At 41.4% G+C, this 20,063-nt stretch overlaps 1 pseudogene; it reads left to right on the plus strand.

Moving 5' to 3' along the window:
• The window catches only part of LOC109394436 (28S ribosomal protein S15, mitochondrial-like), a 100,079-nt pseudogene extending 85,563 nt beyond the window's left edge, over window positions 1–14,516 (plus strand).
• The last annotated feature ends 5,547 nt before the right edge of the window (window positions 14,517–20,063 follow it).

Consider the following 20,063-nt stretch of genomic DNA (forward strand, 5'->3'; position numbering starts at 1 on the left):
AACATATGCTGAGATCCTGACATGTAACTGGCACTACATACATTACATGTAACTACATACATTACATTACATACATGTAACTCCCACCACCCTCACAAGAAGATGAGGTGTCATCACCCCCACTTCATTGATGAAGACATGGAATTCAAAACATTTGAATTCCAGAGAAAAGAAATCTGGGTTCCTGACCTAAGGGAGCTGCCCTATCAGCACTGTGCTGCTTCCACCAAAACTTCTATCTTATTTAAGACACTGTTATTTTAGGTCTTTCTATGACAGTAGCTAAAACCTACAACCTCACTATGAAAACCAGATTCTATCCCAAAATTACTAGGATAAATGTAGCCTTTAAATCCCATAATTTAGGAGTTTTGCATCATTTCTTGAGTGCTTTTCCTTGAAGGCATTTTTGCACGTGAATTTAAAAGGTGAATGTTCACTGCTTTGACCTCTGGTGCACCTCTAAGCTCACCTACACTCCCCCATTACCTGCTAACACCAATAATGGCACCTATCGAGCTTTTCAATAAGCAATGTCCTGACAGATTTGGTGGAATCAGGCTAAATCCACCCAGGAAGAAAATGTCATTTTCTATTTTCATAATAGACTTTTGAAGAAACCTATAATATCACTATCCTTCTTTATGAAAACCTATATTGCAAAGGATAAACTGCTAAGCCAGAGCAGATCAATAAGTATGCCAGTGTAGTTCATCTGAATTCTAGTTTTCCCCAGTTCTATCTTCAAAATAGGTATCCATTTCATTACACACTATTTTTGTACGAAGTTGTGATCAACATTTTACATTATGATCCAATCCCCTAATCTCTTAAGAAATATGGATACAATGACCATATAGCCCAGATCTTCCAGGGTCAACTCAATTTCTAATGTTTTTCGATTGTCATCCTTGGGTCCTGGTTTATGGTTCATCCTTGTATCCAAGAATGCATTCTTATTTTTCCCATTTAAAAGAATAAAATATAGATTTCCCCAATCTGAAAATTTGCTATCCCACACTTTTCTGGAATGGGTTTGACTCAGATGAGCTGAACCCCTCCCTCCCAATACTGCCTTTCCCTCCAATTCCCAAGGGCTTTAATTAATTTCTATTATGTCAATTTTCTATTATTTTCCCAAGCATTATAATGAGAGTCGATTGTTTTTGCTTTTGTCCATATGTACATTTGTATGCAGCTATCTCCTTCCTAGACTGTGAACTCATTGAAAACAGGGACTCCTGTGTTCGATGGCATTTACTTTTGTATCCATAGGCCTAACACATAGGCTGACACATGATATATGTTCGATAATCATATGGTTTAAGTTAACAAAATAAATAAACATGATTTTGCTCATAGGAAAGTACACAAGTGGGATTTCTGGGCATAACAGAGAGAGTTGGGTCTATGTCAGATGGCTCATGCAAGCATCATGAGTGGCTTGGCTGGGATGGGGGAGGAAAGGGAATCGTGGATAGGGAAGGTGAGAAGGAGCCGATGACAAATGGTATCTTCCTCCAATTTTGTCTAGAGCTACTCTTGTCCGCAGCAATCACAGAGAGCTACATTTAACAGCTAGAAGTGAGGTCAAGGGCCAAGGGCAGACTTAGTGGATTTAGAAATTAAATAAATTCAGAAGTTGAGTGAAGAATAAATGCTCTACTGCTATACCCTAAGAACATCCTCAAGAAAAATAAGTCCCATTAACTTAAAGCACCAGAAATATGGTTCAACAGATAAATTGTATCTCTCTACTCTATGAAAAAAGCTAATTGCTTGACACTCTTGTTGGCCAATAATGTGAAATGTGATCATGGTATTCAGTTCTTTTCAGGGCGTTTTCTTGGGGGTTTCACCAGGGAACTGGGGCCTTTAAATGGGATACTTAACGAGTTAAATCAGGCGACATTTCAAGGGTACTCAAATAGATTCTTTTTTTTTTTTTTTTTTTTTATCCCCTAGCAGAGGAGATGCAGGGGAAGGGGAAATTCTTTTCAAGCAATGTGAGAGAGAGCTTAGACCTAGGCACTCCAATCATTGCCACTTTCTATAGCACCCACATCCATCTATCTGAATTCATCATCTACCAAGCAGACAAAGCTCACCCCCAAAAGTTAGAGTCTCCAGAGTTCAAAAGAGGTCTACAGTTTGCATATTTCTTGACTTATTTAAGAAATCCGGATGCTTCTTCCCCAAAGTTCTGATTTTTGATCTGTGATTTTTATTTTTGCCTTGGTTGACAAAAGATAGTACATCCTTTCTTGGCATGCTGCACCCCCAACTTAGTCACCAGAAGCAGATGGTATGAACATGAGATCAAACTTATTTTTTAATGATTTTTTTTTTTACAAAGTCAATATATCAATACACAAAAGCAGGCAGCCTGGTAGCCTAAAATAATAAGCACTGCAAAAACCTTCTATGTATGAAGCAAAAACTTTGTTTTTGTGCACACTCCCCCCCACCTCTAAATGCTCAGCTGCTCCACACAGGCTGTAAAAACCCCCCTTCTATGATTCACACTATTCATTAATTGGGGGCATAACTGTTTCTGATTCTGCTCTCATAAACAACCAGCACTTCACACTGGCAGTTTGATGTGCACAGATTATAGATTGGAACTGTACAAACTCAACATGTAGCCACCACTATGTTCTCTTGTCCTTTAAAGTAACTACTATTAGCTACTCGACATTATCCAAATTCTTCTTGATGCTCTTACGCACTTAGGTTAATGAATTCCTTTTTTGATATTAGTAAGGTTTTGGCTTAACTGGACTCAGCAAAATGAAAAGTGTGTTTGTTAAAGTTCTTTTGTTGCAAACAAGAGAAATACAAGGAGAGGAGCTCAAGCTCACCAATAAGGGGGCTTTATTATGAGACGTGGAGAGTCTCAAAGGCCTGGAGGACATTGAGTTAGAAAGACCTACATGGCCTTGAGATGAGGAAGAGCCTGGGGATTACAAAACTAGGAGGACTCATGGAGCAAAGCCACTGTCTACATTCTCTCTCCACAAACCAGCTTCTACTTCTCAGGACCTACAGATTTAGCCAAGAGATAGACCCTCTTGTCAGTCTCAATCCCAAATGCCTAGAAGATTGGCAAGTTTAGAGCTGATATCCAGCCCTGCTTCATGTGGCCAAAACAAACATGATGGCTGGAGGACCAGGTTTTAGGATGGAAGTCATTCCTGGGAAAATGGGAAGTCAGTCTCACTGGCTAATCAAATATCTCCGAAAAAAGTCCACCAAAGAAAATAATCTTTAAAAATACACACACACACACACACACACACACACACACACACACACACATGCACACGCACTCCATAGGAGTTCCATATGGTTCCATAGGAGGTGTGCAGTAGCGAGTTTGGCAACTGGGGCGAAAAATAAGGAATGATTTCAGCCAGTGCTTTGTATCACACTGAAAGGAATGGCTACCCTTTCCAGTTTGACATAGGGAAAATAATGGGGATTTTGGACAGCTTTCTAGTTCCTCTTGAACCTTTATTTTAATAATATAAATGGATTTGCCATTTAGTTTGAAATATTATGATTTTCCACAGTGTCAAACAAATCCATACTTTAATAGAAGTACCAAATCCATTTTAAAGCCTAACAGATATGACTTATGAAAGTATGTTATGACTTATGAAAGTATGTTGTTGGATTTTATTTCCTTTAAATTTCAAAGAACTGAATCATGATGAGTATACCTCAGTTTGCAAATGTAATAAAGATAATATTTTTGAAGTTATTTTCTCTCAGTAGTTCATTTCTTCCTTATATCTTTTTCTTTCTAAGCAGTTAGGCAGTGCTAATCTCATTGCCTCTGGGAAAGGATAAGCCCTGATGGAAAGCTCAATCAATGAAGTTTTTCTGGCTTGGGTTTCCAAAATCCTAGGCCCTGTATTGAGGAGTGAGAAGACAGATGGAAACCATCTTCAGCACAGACAGAAAAAGTCCGTGGTTGAAAATAGGGGAGGGGTGAGGGAGATTGTTGAGTTGACTAGGGTTTCTCTCAGAGTTACAAAATTCTTTGGCTGGGTGAAAGGGGGAAATCTAAGGACGAATTAAATATTTGGAAAACAGAAAGTCCTCAAGATTGTGGCCTTGTACCCCTTTTCCTGATCAGAGTCCCCAGTAGGCAGCAAAACATAAAATAGATTTGTAGGACCAGGGGATGGGTACCTGATCTCCACTTCCTATGTGAATAGAGCTGCCTAGAGTTGTAGCACAGTGTACACAATAATCTGCAGAGACCTAGGGGGAGTCATATATATCTAAGCAGGCAGAACTTTGGTCATCCTGGCCTTAGAGAGAATACCAGAGAACAGAGACAGCAAAATGATTCTCATGCTCCAAAACAGTGCATAAGTCAGTAAAGCAAGCCATAGAAGTGACATCCCAATGGTCATTTGCATGGATTCACTTCTGAGACAGAAGAATGATGAACATTTCAGTGGATGTCTGTGCAGAAAGATGACTTGAAGACCAGATGTTCTCCAGATGTGTTTTAATAATACATAACCCCCCAGGATTTAGATAAAATCTTGAAGAAGATTTTGAAGAGACAGATAATCCTGAATTAAATGAAGTCAAGTTTCAGCCACTCAGATGAATGGGGACTCAAAATAGGATTAAGTTGCATTATAGGAAATACTATTCCATGCATAATTTAATTTCTGAACTGAGGTATACATGTACTAAATAAATATATAGAAAAACAAGAAAACACAAGAGGCAATTTCAGCAAACCTCCTAGAAGGTCATTCAATGCCATTCAGGATTATGGTAGATTTTCTTATTTTCCAACCAATGTTCTCTTTCTCTTCCTCTCCTTTGTGAAACTCCTCTGGCCCACTGATGTTGGGTATGGATAATGGATTATTGGTAGATCTGATGCAAGTAGAGGCAGAGACACTTAAAAAGATTCTTGCTTAGTTTGACTTGTTCTCTTGTGCTTTTTCCCTTCATCATGAAAAGAGCATGTCCCAGGGGCTGGCCGAGTAGCTCAGTTGGTTAAGAGCTTGCTCAAGAGTGCAAGCTCTGAGCAACAGGGTCGCCGGTTCAATTCTCGGCCCAAGCTGACCTGCTGCTGAGCTACCAACAAGTAGCAGGATGGCTCAGCTAGAAAAAAAAAAAAAAAAAGAGCATGTCCCAGATAGTACTTGTCCCAGAATGAGAAGCTGCATGGAACAGACCAGAATCCAAGCCCAAACAGACTCATCTCTGCTGATCCCCAACCCATAAATAAGAAATAATTTGTCGCAGTAAACCACTGAGATCTTTGGATTTTTCCTTATGCAACTCATTACAGTAATAGCTGGCTAATACACATCAGAAACTATAGCCCTAGGATATCAACAGCTGTTCTGATGATGCAACCAAATCTTAAGTGCTTACGTGCTCAGCAACAGGTGTCCATTGATTCTTTCTCTAACATTCTGCTATTATGGCACCAGAGTGGGTATCAGTGGTTTACTCTAGCCAGAGTTTCTCTCCCTTCTTCAGGGAAATCTACCCTCTTTATCTTGAAGATATTCTGTCCCTCCCATGCAAACCATGACATTCTACTGAAAATTGACAACCATAGCACCCAGCCCTCCTAGCCACACTGATTTGTCCAGAGATGGTTATGTGACCTAAGCAGGACAAATCAGAGCCTTTCCCCAGGATGTTTTAGTGTTGAAGGTGCAGGTGGCTGTGTCCCCTTTTCCTGAATTGACAATAAGAGAGAATGAAGCAAACACTCAGAGGGAAACAAGTGTATAAGACAAAGACAGTAATTTATGGTTGGATTCAATTCTTGCTTCTAATTCTTCCAACCACATACACAATCGTCCTGGCTATGTTTGCCAACAAATCCCCCTTTTTGCCTATGCAAGTTCAAGTTGGGTTTTTGTCCCTTAAAACAAAGAATGCTGACAAACAGCTTTCTGCTTTTGCTTCTACTGCTGCCTCCATTGTCAACTGACTCTCTCCTCTTCCTCTTCCCATCACAGCTTCCACACTCTTTGTTACCTTTCTGTTTCTATGCTGCCCTCCTCTTGTTGTGTGTCTGTGTATGTCTCATACTCCAACATCCTCAGAGAAGCCAGCCGTGAACCAGAATAGATCCAGGTCACCTCTAACGAAGACTACTGACCTTTGGGCATCTTTTGAACCTGAATCCCATCACTACTCCAATCAGCTGTGGCCTTGATGGTGGGGGGTACATGACACAAAGCATGATGTCTCAGGTGTAAAGGCCTCTGCAGAAAGGGATCGAGGGCATGGCAGTCATTCTGAGGCTAATCAGAAAGGAACAATATAACCAGGCAGCAACTTTCTTGGCCTGTCCTCTTGTTGATCCATATTATTGCTCCCTGTGTATTGTACAGACAATGGAGGGTTAACTGAAAATGAAAGCAGAAACTGGCTTCTATTTAGAAGATAATACGGATTGGGTGACTTTTTGGAAAATAATTGGTTGCAGGTTCTAACAACGCAACTAAGAGGAGAAGCTTCTTTTTAAATTCCAACCTTGCATCTTCTAAGATCTTTCTGGTACCATTTACTTCTCTCTGATTTAATTGAATTCTCTATGTGATAGTTCTCACTTCTAATAGTTTTTCTCAAATAAAAGGTTGGAGATAAGATCCTTTATTCATTTATTCAACAAACATTGATTAATGAACAGTATTGAAGTACAATTCACTGTTTTTTTAACTATTTCCAAATGTTAGCGATTATTTAACAAATCATTATTTTTTTCTCCAATCTTTCGTATTTAAAGCAGCCAAACTCACAGAAAAGTTGCAAGAATGATCAAAGAACGCCTAAGTTCACCTTTCTTTAAGGTTCACCAATGAACTTTTATTGATTGGAGTATTACTTACACTGTGTTAGACTGGGGTCATAAAAATGAAAAACAAAAAAAGCAAATATCTCAAAGGAGCTCAAAGTCTAGTCTAGCAGTTCCAAACAACAAAAGCAGGAAAGCAGGTCTGGTAGCGGACTGCATCAAGAACTTCTGACTCAGTTGGTCTGTGGTGGAGCCAGAGAACTGAACTGATAATGATCTCAGCAAGTGACTCTGCTATGAAACCAGGCCTAAGGCCTCTTCTAGTCTAGCAGAAGAGAGAGAGAGAGAGAACAAAGAAAGAGGAGTAATATGTAAACTGAATTAAAGATATGAAAATGTTCTGTGAAAACAGGGGATGTAGAAAGATTAGAAGATTCAAATGGGGCTAATTGAAATTTCTCAGATGGGCTGGATATGAGGGTATGACAGCTGTCCTAGAAATCTCTGTTTATCTACTCTCATAACCTCCTCCTGTGGTAAATGGAATAATGGGTGTGTGCTGGGTACCTAAATTCTTATAGCTCTTGGTAGTTTCTAGACAATTAATCAAGAGACTTTCTCATTTACAGAAAGGGGTTAAAATGTTTCCCTGTTCACTTCACCAGGTTGCAGTATGAATCAAAGACAAGAAAGCTTATGAACATCCTTTGTTGCCTGGCAAATTTTCACATTCACACCATCCACATATGCCTGGGTGCTACTCCCCCAGCAGCTTTGTCACAGAATGTGTGAAAAAGCACCGAGCGCACGCAGCGTTTTTATTAACCTCACTTTAAATGGAGCTGGCAACTAATAGTCATGCAATAAACTTTTCTTGACTAATTGATAGGCTCTTTCCAATTACATTAATCTCCCCTAAAGATGAAATGGAGTTGTTTGACATATTTCTGGTCTTAGACCATTTCCCCTACTCAGTATAGGATCTCACGGTAACAAGGAGATATGACTCTCAAAGAAGATATAAAACTGTCCTCAGTGACACAACTTGAAGTGAATTGCCTGAAATTTCCTTATTTTATATGTAGATGGCTGGAACTCCTTGTATACCATTGATATGCAGATAGGATCATTGCCATTGCTTTGTTTCCTAGTCCTTCAAGTCCCTCCACGTGGATAGAATCATAAGATTTAGACTTGTTATTTTCTTGAGCTGGCCAAACTCTTCCTGGTGACAGTTGCTGCTACTGTATCTTGTCCTACAACGTTTTAGAGTAAACCTGTCATCAAAAAGCCTGCCTGGGATCTCTAACTGGTTTACTTGATTTTCTTTGTTTCTTGCTAAGTATCCACAGAAGGGGACACACATTGGAAGCCTGCTGTGTGTAATTAAGAGATAATTGTTGTTGTCTGAGCATTTTGTGGTGCTACACCATTAGCTTATTTGCAAGTAACGCCTCAATGCGGTTAAGATGATGATTTTGAAAATGAATAAAGAATACATTTTGAGGATGAAATGTGTGATCATTTGAAAGAGTGCTTTACCTTGTTTTGCTAAGATATACTAAGTGTCAGCCTGCTATTTTTAAATTAAGCTTGAAGTTTATAAATTAAGCTGACTTGCTTTGGTTTCCAAGACAATCATCACATAGTTTGTCCTACTGTGTACAGGCTTGAAGATTCTTTTTCTACCATACTTTCCTTCTTCGGAGATGTGTAATGCAATCTTTGGACAAGTGAATTTGATTAAATGCATTCTAGGACAGTGAATAATAATTCCCAATGAATTTTGGAGCAAGCCTGTTCAATTTCATTAACTTTAGCTAGAAGAAGAAATTGTCTGGTGTTATCCTGGATGTGACTTTTCACTATTCTACTATATGATGAATGCTAGTGAGTTATTTATGGGAAAAAATTAATAAGACAATATACTGAAAACATTATTCATCACACTGAATAGTGGATGGATAAGTCAAAGAATAAAAGCCAAAATCTGGGGGAGTTTCTTAGAGTTAAATAATGCACATAATTTTTGTTCCATTATTGTTTTCTCCATTGAATTCTCTGCCATTTATCTTTGGATTGGGCTGTTCCCAATAACGTTTATAAAGTTCTCTAGGCAGTTCTAAATGGTAAGACTGAGCTGTGCATGCAAATATAGACCCTCAGTGTGCACTGGGCGAAGCTGTAATAGCACCATGTAGATACGTTGCTATCATTTCACTTAAGCTCTTGAAGTGAGTAGAAGAATGTGAAAAATTGACAAGATACCTGAAAAGAAATTCAGTTTGCATTGAACACAATTGTATAAACATATCATCCCCTAACAGTGCTCTTCTGAGTAAGACATTGTATTTTTTTAACTTAATTTAGAGATGACTAAAAGAGAGCTAATGGCACTTACTTTTTTTTTTTTTACAAAAAGGGGCAGAGCTTTATTAGCTCTTTTTCAATAATTATATCCCTTCACTATGGTAATAGCTACCATAAATAGCATAATCTTAGAATTGCCATTATTAACAAATATTTTTTGAATGCTTCTTCATCGCATGCATAGGTTGTAACGATTTACAGAATTGCTTAAAAACAGCCAGTGTTCACAATAGTTTATAATCTAAAGACACAAACGATTGAGAAGAACATAAAAGACACTATTTTCTTGAAGCTTAGAATGGAGTGACCTGTTATTCTGTATTTGTTTCTCTCTCATTGTCTTTCTAGAGTTTCCTATCTTAAATGGGTTCTCCCAAAAGTCAGTCCCTGACACAAGAATTTGGGAGCAAGTATTTTGTTGGGAGGTGATCACAGGAAGCACAATATGAGAGTGGGGGAATGAGACAGGACAGGGAGGACAGCTGTAAAGGGAGTTCATTAGCATGTGGCTGCTGTGAGCAGCCGGGCTCAATCCTGCTGGGGACCCACTGAGCACCTGCAGAGAACACATCAGAATTGCCCCTTCTCCCAAAGAGGAGAGGTGGATATTTTTATCCTCCAACTCCTGTCCCTATGTGGTTGAGGGTGGCTATTGGGGAATTAAATCCCAGGCTCTGTGGGCATTCTCCTCACAGGAGCCCCACGCAATCCCACGGGGAGGGAAATGTAGGAGGAAGGAGGCTGTTTTGTCGCCTCCACTGACATGGGCAGGTGACCTCCGTGGGGGACCAAGGGGAGGTGACTGGGGTATTTATTGCATCTGCTACATCCCCGTTTCCTGTGTAGGTAACAGTTAGCCCTGGCCCCAAGCCATCATCAGAATACCTAGGATTCAAAACATGTTTACCACTATTTTAAGGCACCATACACTTTGCTTGTACTAAAAATTACATGGTGTTTCATTTAGTCTTGAATAACCTATCCTGATTTTGAATAGCCTAGAAATTAGCACCCATATCTGGATCATTTTTTTTAGCATAAGTGTCATATATTGGTATTTTTTCTTGTCATTTTTTTCTTATAGGGCAATGAGTACCTAAGAAAAATTATCCATCTTATGTAAGAAGATCATTATCTCCAAAGAATCAAAGTAAAACTGTGCTAACCAAAATAGTAGATATTTCAATGTCACCAAGCAATTGCATATTATATTTCTGAGGTTATACCCATGCCAAACAGGTTCAATCAAATTCAATTTCAAAAGACTGAGTTCAATAAAATCTATTTTTAGAGGTTATCTTCATGATAGGGAACAGCCAATTTGAAGGTTTACCCCAATTTCTTAAAAGGTTTGTGTGGGTGACCTGAAGATATAGTTAGTGCATTTTAAATGGGCAGAGGCAAGTCAGGGGTGGGACAAAACCAGCTGACACAGGGCATCATCACACCCTTCTGGGAACAAGGCAAAAGTGCAGAAAGTAAATAAATACAAGCAAACAACTATGGCTTACTTCTGTAGGCACTTAAAAGGAAAGGCTCTTTGAGTTAGGTCATGTGAAAGAAGCAAAAAAGAAAATGGGCAAATCAGGCCATGCTGTTTTATCACTTAGGATTCCGGCAAGAAACACAAGGCACCCTGAAACTGAGGAATTTGAGGAGAGTTTAAGAAATGGATTATTTATAAAAGTGTGGGCAGGATTAGGGAAACCACAGTGGACAGTGTAATATTCAGGGCTAGAGCCTGAAAGGACAGTGAGTAAGAGAAGTTACCAGAAATCAGAGAGAGAGAGAGAGAGAGAGAGTGCTGTGAAGACAGAGCCACCTGGCAGGAGCTGTGTCAGTGTGTCAGCACTGGTGACCCCACAGAGAGGATGCCAGGACAATAAGCATCCCAACCTCACCTGCCAGTCCTCACCGTTGGACAACCCCAACCAGAAGCCAGAGGGCAGGAACCATGTGGATGTCACCCATCCAGGTCAGCCACCAGGAGCAGAGGACATGGTGGAGAGTGGATGTGGAGAGCAAAAGGAGATATTTAGTGCCACCGTTATATGAGAGAAACTTGCTTAATTCATACGCAAGCTAGCCAAGAGATCTCTACCCCCTGGGAATTCCTGCTCTTTCTGAATTGCCCTGACACTGACTGGAGACAAAGCAAGTAGAAGTTCACCAACCCATTAGGCAGTAAGGTGTACCCAAAGGTCGGATGTGAGAGAAAGGATACTCGGTCACTACGATAGCAGAGACTCTAAAATGTCAGGATTCCATTTATAATCCTAGAGAGGATGTGTAGCTCCCTGAGTTCCATTAATTTCTGACAGACTCAGAGAAAAGAGTCCCAATAATCATAAATTAGCAGCATCCCCCCTGCATACCTGGACATTTGTAGAATTTGACCTTGTGCTTCCGAAGCTTTAGGAGTCCCCATGGTGCTCCCAAGCATAATTGCATTAGGCTGGTAGCAACTGTTTATTATGCCCTGGGGGGATTGAATGATGTTCTATAACATGTCTCTGCCTCAAGTTAAATCAAATTTTTTTTTAATGCATGTAAGTAAGACACCCAGACTTCTCCCGTTTCTGGGACATTGTGCTCATGGCTACCTCAGCATCCAGTTGTGGGAAGGTGGATAATAGTTGACTCCAATGGTTTCTCCTCATCTCTGATGGTTTGTAGCAACTTTTCTCACAGTGGCCTAAGAAAATCCTGTATATATGTGCTCTGGGAGGCAGCAGGTAATGCTAAGCCTCAGAGAGCCAGGGAAACTTGGACTGTGACGGCAATTTCCCTTGCTTGAGAGGAACTCTCTGCTAGATAAGAAATTGAGCACTCCTTTTTCCTCTGCCATATGGTGCTGCAGTATAATTTAAATTCAAAAAGCCAAATTTCATAGCCTGCGAATCACAGTTGGTAGACACTCCTAATCACTTTACTGATATAAGTAGGTACAGAGAAGCATAATAATTTAAGCAAAAAACATGCTTTCAGACTCTGATAGGAAAACCTCCAAACCCACTGCTTTTTATCTTCTGATCCAGAAAAAAAGATGCCAAGGGAACAGGCTAGGCAAATTGAGACAATTAGCAAAGTTACTTAAAAAAAAAAAAAGCTGTGCTGCTGACCAATTGTTTGGAACCCTTTAAAATGAGACCTATTATGATGGGGTTCTTAGAACAACAGAAAGAAATCCATTAAGCTCTAATTCCCACAGATACTGTTAATAAGTCATAACTGAAAATGAGGAGGTGGGTATGCAGCCAAGCTATCTGACAGAGGAGTTTTTACTGAATAGCAAAATAATTCTAAAAAGCATTTGCTAAAGAGAAATAAACATGCCTAGAATAGGTAGGGCAGAGAATTCCAGCTTATGAGTCTTAGTAGAGATTGACAAGCCAACATCTTTTTAAAAGTTTTAATCAAATCCAAGAAGGCAAGTTTTAAGAAACACAGCAGTCCCCTCTCCTTTAGGCTGAAAGGAAATGGAGCGTGGAGATGCATAGCTTGGCCCTTAGGATATCTAAGAAAGAACCCAGTTGCCATTCTGAGCAGGAATGGAGAGGAACGGAGAGCCTGAGAGGACAAAGAAATTAAAGATGACCTTAGATGCTTTTTGGGAGAATACTCCTTTCTGTATAAATCAAGATTCTTTCAGTTGACAAGAAAAGAATAAGAGGAAAGGAAGGAAGGAAGGAAGGAAGGAAGGAAGGAAGGAAGGAAGGAAGGAAGGAAGGAAGGATGGAAGGAAGGAAGGAAAAGAGGGAGGCGGGGAGGGAGGAAAGTTATTAGCTTAAGTAGTAGAGGTAGTTTGTTATCAGGTGCAGCTTGATCCAGGGGTTCAAAGATATCATTGGGGCAAGATTGGTCTACTTTTATCTTTCAGCTCTTCTCCTCTGGGACGGGCTCTATGCTCAGTCAGGCTTTCCTTTTGTGGAGATACAGCAGAGAAAGCTCACTGTCCTCCCATTGCCATTTCCCCCTTACTCCTTTGTAATGAGACCTCAGACTTATGGCTGGGCACACAGCCTCCTGAGATAAAGACGACATTTCTGGGGTCAGAAGTCACCATACTGAGAATAGCATGGAGAATGCTGAGTTCCATTCGGACCCAAACAGTGACTCCAGTCCTTGGGCTGCTGGGTGGAGGGTGTACCCGGCTTCCCTCTGACCATGGGGGTCTTCGTTCATCTCCTCATGGTCTCACCCTTTCATCCCCGCCTGCAGACGTGCCCACCAGAAACCCATTGGGCCCAGCTCAAAAGATGACCAACCCCTTTCCACGCTGCTCAAAGATTACCAGAACACCTCTGGAATTGAGAAGGTTGATGATATTGCAAAAAGACTCTTGTCTTTAGAAATGACCAACCAGAAGGAGAAGATAAAAATCAAGCAAGAGCAGTTAATGAACAAGGTCATAGAAAACCCTGAGGACACCAGCTCCCTGGAGGCTTGAATTGTTGCCTTGACTGTTAAGATCCAGAATTATGAAGAATACATGCAGAGACATCGAAAGGAGAAAGCCCACACGCGCTGTCTGCTGATGAGCATTGACCAGCAAAAAAAGATGCTCAAAAACCTCTGTAAGATCAACTGTAATGTCTTTGAGAAGAAGTGCAAGGAGCTGCGAGTTGAGCACACTTTCTTTTTTGTTCTTTTTTTTTAATAGTTGTTAAGCTTTTTTTTTTTTTCTTAAGATTTTATTGGGGAATTGGGGGAGGGGAACAGCGCTGCGGAATCGGGGAAGGGGAACAGACAAGTTGCTGTCCTTTTGTTCTTCAGCCTAGTTGTGGAGGATGTCACTTCACTGGCCCATGTTGGTATTATCATTGCGCTCTTCCCGGATGAGGCGGATCAGTCACTGGCCTCTAGACAGCCGCTCATGGCTCTTGGCAGCTCACACCGGCTGCCAGCCACTCACGCTGGCTGCCAGCCACACACGGTAGCTTATGGCAGCCCACTGCAGCAGGGGACTACAGCCTACGCCGCTGTCGCTGGTGACCCACGGCAGCCCAGCTCCAGGTCGAGCTGTTGTTCAGCATCTTAGCTGTAGAGGGCAGTGTCACTGGCCCTCATATGTGGGATCTGAACCGGGTCCCTCTGGCATCCCAAAGCAGCTCTTAACCAACGCGCCACTCGGCCGGCCCAGAGCACACCTTTCCCACTCTGTACTACCGAAGAGTCCACCACCACTGGGTGACAAAGATGGCTCTGTGCATTCGGGTTTTGCAGGAGGCTCAAAAGCTGAAGAAGCAAAAGGGTCTTAAAAGCCGTGGCAGCTTCAGCCCAGAAACAAGGACAGACAAACCCAGAGAGGCCTTCCAAAGCCAGGCCAGAGACAATCAAGGCAAACCAATAAATTTTGTTAAAGTTTAAAAAAAAAATAAAAAGACTACATTTCCCTGCCTCTGTTGCAGTTAAGCATAGCAGTGTGGCTAAGTTCTGGCCAATGGGGTACAAGTGTCATGAGAAATTTCCAGAAAGTGTCCTTGAAGGATCCCTCTTTACCCCTTCCTCCTCCTTACAGCCTGGAAGCTCAAGCAGCCATCTGAGACCATCAGGTAGAGCCATGTTATCAAGGCATACAGAAGAAGAGGGGGAAAAACCCACTTTCGTGACCTTAGAGCCACCACCCAGCCCTGAGTTGCTTACCTCCAGACTTCCATTTATGTGAGGAAAAAAAATACATTTCTGCCCTGTTTAAATTATTGTAAATTTGGGTTTTCTGTCTCATAGCAAAACCTAATATTAATTAATACACATAGCAGAATGCTACCACATTTCCAGGCTTATATCCTATGAGGTAAAGTCCTATATCATATTATGCCTGCTTCTTCCTCAATAACCCTAGAAAGAGTTTCATTTCAGCATCTCAGCAGCTCTGATTGGGTCATGGGCTAATCCCTGAACCAATGGCTGTGGCCTGGGACTCTAACGGGTATAACAGATGTGCTCACTGCTGGAGCTAAAAGTGGAGTTTTCTCCATCTGGATTGCACAGAGGGGAAAGAACAAATGGTCACTATGCTCCCAAACCAGATTTCTTTCCCCTTTATGATTTTTATCAGAGATGCAATCATTCTTCTAGGCTCATAACGTAATCCCTTACTTCTTGATGTGGTCTCTGTAAATAAAAACAAAGAGACAGATGCAAGACACACATTGCTATTCGGTAGTGTCATGTTTGGGTGGGGGGAGATTAAATGGTATGTATGTGCCCACGATTTTATGAGAAAAATATTTTAATAGCTGTTATAACCACAAAGATTAAAAGTATACAAATCAACAAAATATCTGATCCGTATTCTCCAAAAGTGTCAAGGTTATGAAGGACAAGAAGTCTGAGTAACTGTCACAGATTAGAGCAGACTAAGGAGACATGACAACTGTAGTGGAAAGATTCTACAGTGGCCATCATGATCCCCAACGCCTGATGGTCACCCTCTTGTGTTATCCCCTCTCCTTGACTTGTTTCTAACCAATAGAATATGTCAAAGGTGATAGGATGTCATTCTGTGATTATGTTACAGTATATAGACTCCGTATAGCTGGCAGACTTGCTCAAGAGATTTCTCTTTTTAGCTGTCTCTGAAGAAGTTGGTGTCCATTTTCAGACACCCATCGGGCAAGGCGCTGAATGCAGCAGCCTCTATAGGCTGGGAGTAGTCTCCAGCCAACAGCCAGCAAGAAGCCAGGGCCTTCAGTTCAGCGTACCTCATTTTATTGCGCTTCCCTTATTGCACTTCACAGATGTTGCAGCTTTTTTTACAAATTGAGGAAACTCCACCAGCAAAAAGCTTACAACATGTTTCATTGCAGTGGTCTGGAATTATACCCGCAATATCTCTGAGGTAAGCCTGTACTCTCAAGGGAATGAATCCTGTCAACATCTGAGAGAGCTTGGAAGCAATTCTCCCCAGTCTAGCCTCAAAATGAGAACAGCCAGCTGACACCTTGATTACAGTCTTGTGAGACCCCAAGCAGAGGATCCAATGAAGCTGTGCCCAAACTCCTGACCCACAGAAACTATGAGATCATGAATGTGTTGTTTAAAACTGCTAAGTTTGTGGCAATTTATTATGCAGTAATAGCTAACTGTCTTAATCAGCTGGAGCTGCTATAACAAAACACCATAACTGGGCAGCTTAACAACAGAAACTTATTTCTCAGAGATCATGGCCAACATGGTCTGGTTATGGTTGGAGCCCTCTTCCCTGTTGAACAGGGCTAACTTCTCATTGTTGCCTCATGTGGTGGAAAGAGAGCCAGCTCTTTGGCCTCTTCTTATAATCCCTTTCATTAGGACTCCACCCTCGTGATCTAATTACCTCCCAAAGGCCCCACCCTCAATACCATCACATTGGGGATTAGATGTCAGCATATGAATTGGGGGGGGGGGGCAACACAAACATTCAATCCAAAACAATAACTAATACAACTACTAAATGCAATGTTGGACCCTGGAACAGAAAAAGGACATTAAGGGAAAAGCTGGTGAAATCAAAATAAAGTCTATAGTTTAGTTTATAATCAAGTACCAATTTTAAATCCTTAGCTTTAATCATTGTGTAATGACTATGTAAGATGCCAGTATTAGGGGAAGCTATGTATATGGGAACCCTCTGCTACACATCTAGAATTTACAAATTAAAAGTTTAAAAAAATAAGCACAAATAAATTTTAAAATGCACAAATCAACTAAAACATTTGTGGAAAATAAGCCTTGATTCTGTTCGTTAGCAACAGTGTAAAAATATCAAAATGTTCATCATGGTGGAAAATAAAACTAGGAACAATTTGACACCACGTTTACTTGTCTGATGCCCAGCTTTTCCTCTTGCTCAAGCTTTTCTACTCATGTCAACACCTAAGCAGCATTTCTCCCTTTGAAACACAAATTTCTTATTTTCAATCATTTGATATCTCACAGCTGTAGTTAATTGTAGTTTCATTCTTAGTAACTATGATTATTTGAAAACAATTTTATGTAAAAGATCTTTCCCCCTACTCTGCCTAGAAATCTCTCTTGTTCCCATCTCTCCAACAGCTTCTCCCATAATTATGTTACTTTCCTTCCCTTCCATACCTCTTTTTTTTCCCTTCACCATCTCCTCCTCACGAGGTTTGGAATTTTATAAGGAAAGATAAACAGGAGCTACCGATATAAGAAAAACAGAGATCCAAGATGGCGGAGTAGATAAACACTGTGCCTGCATATTTCTGAGAACAAATTAAAATTACAACTAAATTATAGAGCAATCAACCTGGGGAACCATTTGAAGTCTAGCCAAACAGAAATCCTATAACTAAAAATATAAAGAAGACACGAGAAGACTGGTAGGAGGGGCGGAGACGCAGAACGGGCCCCAAACCTCCCTATGGCGATTGAGAATCAGGAAGGATATCTCGGCTGTGGACATTCCCCCCACCCCACCACCAGGGGCAACGGACCCCAGCCACACACTGGCCACCCAGCCCAGAGTACTGGTGCTGGAAAGAGGAGCCCCCACAGCTTCTGACTGTGAAAAACAGTGGGGATTCCAACCATTTGGGTGGACAGAAGGCTGCGGGAAACCCAGATGTCCTCTTAAACAGCCCGCACACAGACTCACTCACTCGCAGGCACTCACCTTGGGCTCCAGCGGAGGGATGGTGACTCGGGGGCCTCAGAGACATGCGGGGGTCAGACTGAGGTGTGTGGCTTCATAGGAATGACTGGAGGTCAGTTGGCATTTTCCTTGTGAGGGGACACAAGTGCAGCCAGCAGGTGGGCGCCATCTTTCCTATGTTGAGCCCGCCCCCACAGGCCAAATCCGAATCTGACTGGCCTGGTGAGCACCTAGGCTCCACCCTACTGACTCAGCTGGGGCCCCACCCTACCTAACTTGTGCATTGCTGGAGGCACTTTCTCTGAGAGGAGCCAGCCCCTCCCACATTGCACTCTTTTTTGGAAAACTATCAGAGTCCACAGCCCCAGGCGGGTGCTGACTGGCCTCAATGTGCTCTGAGACTTTAGCTGAGTCGCTCCAGACTCAGCACTGGCACCAAACCAGAGTCTACATTAACCTGGTGACCACAACTCTTCCCACTCTAGTGACTCCCTGAAACCCTGACTCACCCAAATCACATAACGCATGAGGCATTATCAATGGCTGAAACTTAAGGGACCCAGCAGGTGGCAGCAGGCCTCCATGTGTCCTTGCTTTTTGCTGCGTTACCCCAGACCTGATATTGGTGGCAGCCATCCTCAGTTCGCTGTGTGGCCTCTCCCACACACCTCTAGGTTTAGCACAGGCAGCAAACAACTGCAGATCACTTTGTAGTTCCTACCAGGTAGCCCCTGGCCAGTCACAGGCAGTGGCGGACCTGGGCCTGCACCAGAGCCCCTCCCAAGAGGCCCCAGAACCAACATACTTGGAAGTTGGCTTCAGAGCACTGCCCAGGGAGATTGTGCCCCTGGGTCCTACAGGGCACCTACTATATAAGGACACCTGGCCAAGACTGGGAGACATAGCAGATCCACCTAATACATAGAAACAAACACAGAGAGGCAGCCAAAATGAGAAAACAAAGAAATGCATCCCAAATGATAGAACAAGAGAAAAATTTAGAACAGGAACTAAATGAAATGGAAGCAAGCAACCTACCAGAGACAGAGTTCAAAACAGTGGTTATAAGGATGCTCAAGGAACTTAGTGAGAGCTTCAACAAAGAGCTAGCAAGCATAAAACAGGACATAGAAACCACCAAAAAAGTGAAAAATACAATAACTGAAATGAAGACTGCACTAGGAGGAATCACCATCAGACGAAGCAGAGGATCAAATCAGTGATTTGGAAGACAAGGTAGCAGAAAACACCCAATTGGAACAGCAAAAAGAATCCCCCCAACACCCCCCCAAAAAAATGAGGATAATTTAAGAGACCTCTGAGACAACATCAGTGTAATAACATTCCCATCATAGGGGTACCAGAAGGAGAAAAGAGAAAACAAGGGATTGAGAACCTATTTGAAAAAATAATGACTGAAAACTTTTGTAACCTGGTGAAGGAAATAGACATACAAGTCCAGGAACTGCAGAGTCCCAAAGAGTCTGAACCCAAACAGGCCCACACCTAGATACATTATAATTAAAATGCCAAAGGTTAAAGACAAAGAGAGAATCTTAAAAGCAGCAACAGAAAGGCAACTAGTAACTTATAAGGGAGCTCCCATAAAATTGTCAGCTGATTTCTCAACAGAAACATTGCAGGCCAGAAGGGATTGGTACAAAATATTCAGTGTGATGAAAAACAAGGACCTACAACCAAGACTGTCCAGTAAGGCTATGATTTATAATCCAAGGACAGATAAAAAGCTCCCCAGACAAGAAAAAGCTAAAGCTTCGTTTTGGTTTTTTTTTCATCACCAGCAAACCAGTATTACAAGGAGTATTAGAGGGACTTCTTTAAGATGGAAAAAAAAATCAAAATTATGAACAATAAAGTGGCAATAGCTACATATCTATCAACAATTACTTTCAATGTAAATGTATTAACCTCCCTGGCAGTCTGATTATGTCAGTAATTTTGTACCCAAAGTTGTACATTGTTTTGCATGGAAATTTGTTGTTTTATATTGTAGGCCTGTAATTCTTAGGAATTACTCACTTAAATCTGTCCAAACAAGAGTCTAGTAGGCATCCAGGTATGATAAAGTTTGAAACACAACATCATAAATTATAATATAATAAATAATTATAAAAAATAATATAATTTTATTAAATAATGTAATAAAATAAAAAACACTGCAATTTGTCATCGGCCAGCATTCTCATCGGCGATCACAGGAAGACACCGCAGGATCGCAGGGAGCAGGTAAGGGACTTCTCTGGGACACTGCAGTGTAATCCCGAGTGTGTCTCGGGG

This window comes from Hipposideros armiger, unplaced genomic scaffold (genome assembly GCF_001890085.2).
Source record: "Hipposideros armiger isolate ML-2016 unplaced genomic scaffold, ASM189008v1 scaffold_424, whole genome shotgun sequence".
Taxonomy (NCBI): Eukaryota; Metazoa; Chordata; class Mammalia; order Chiroptera; family Hipposideridae; genus Hipposideros; species Hipposideros armiger.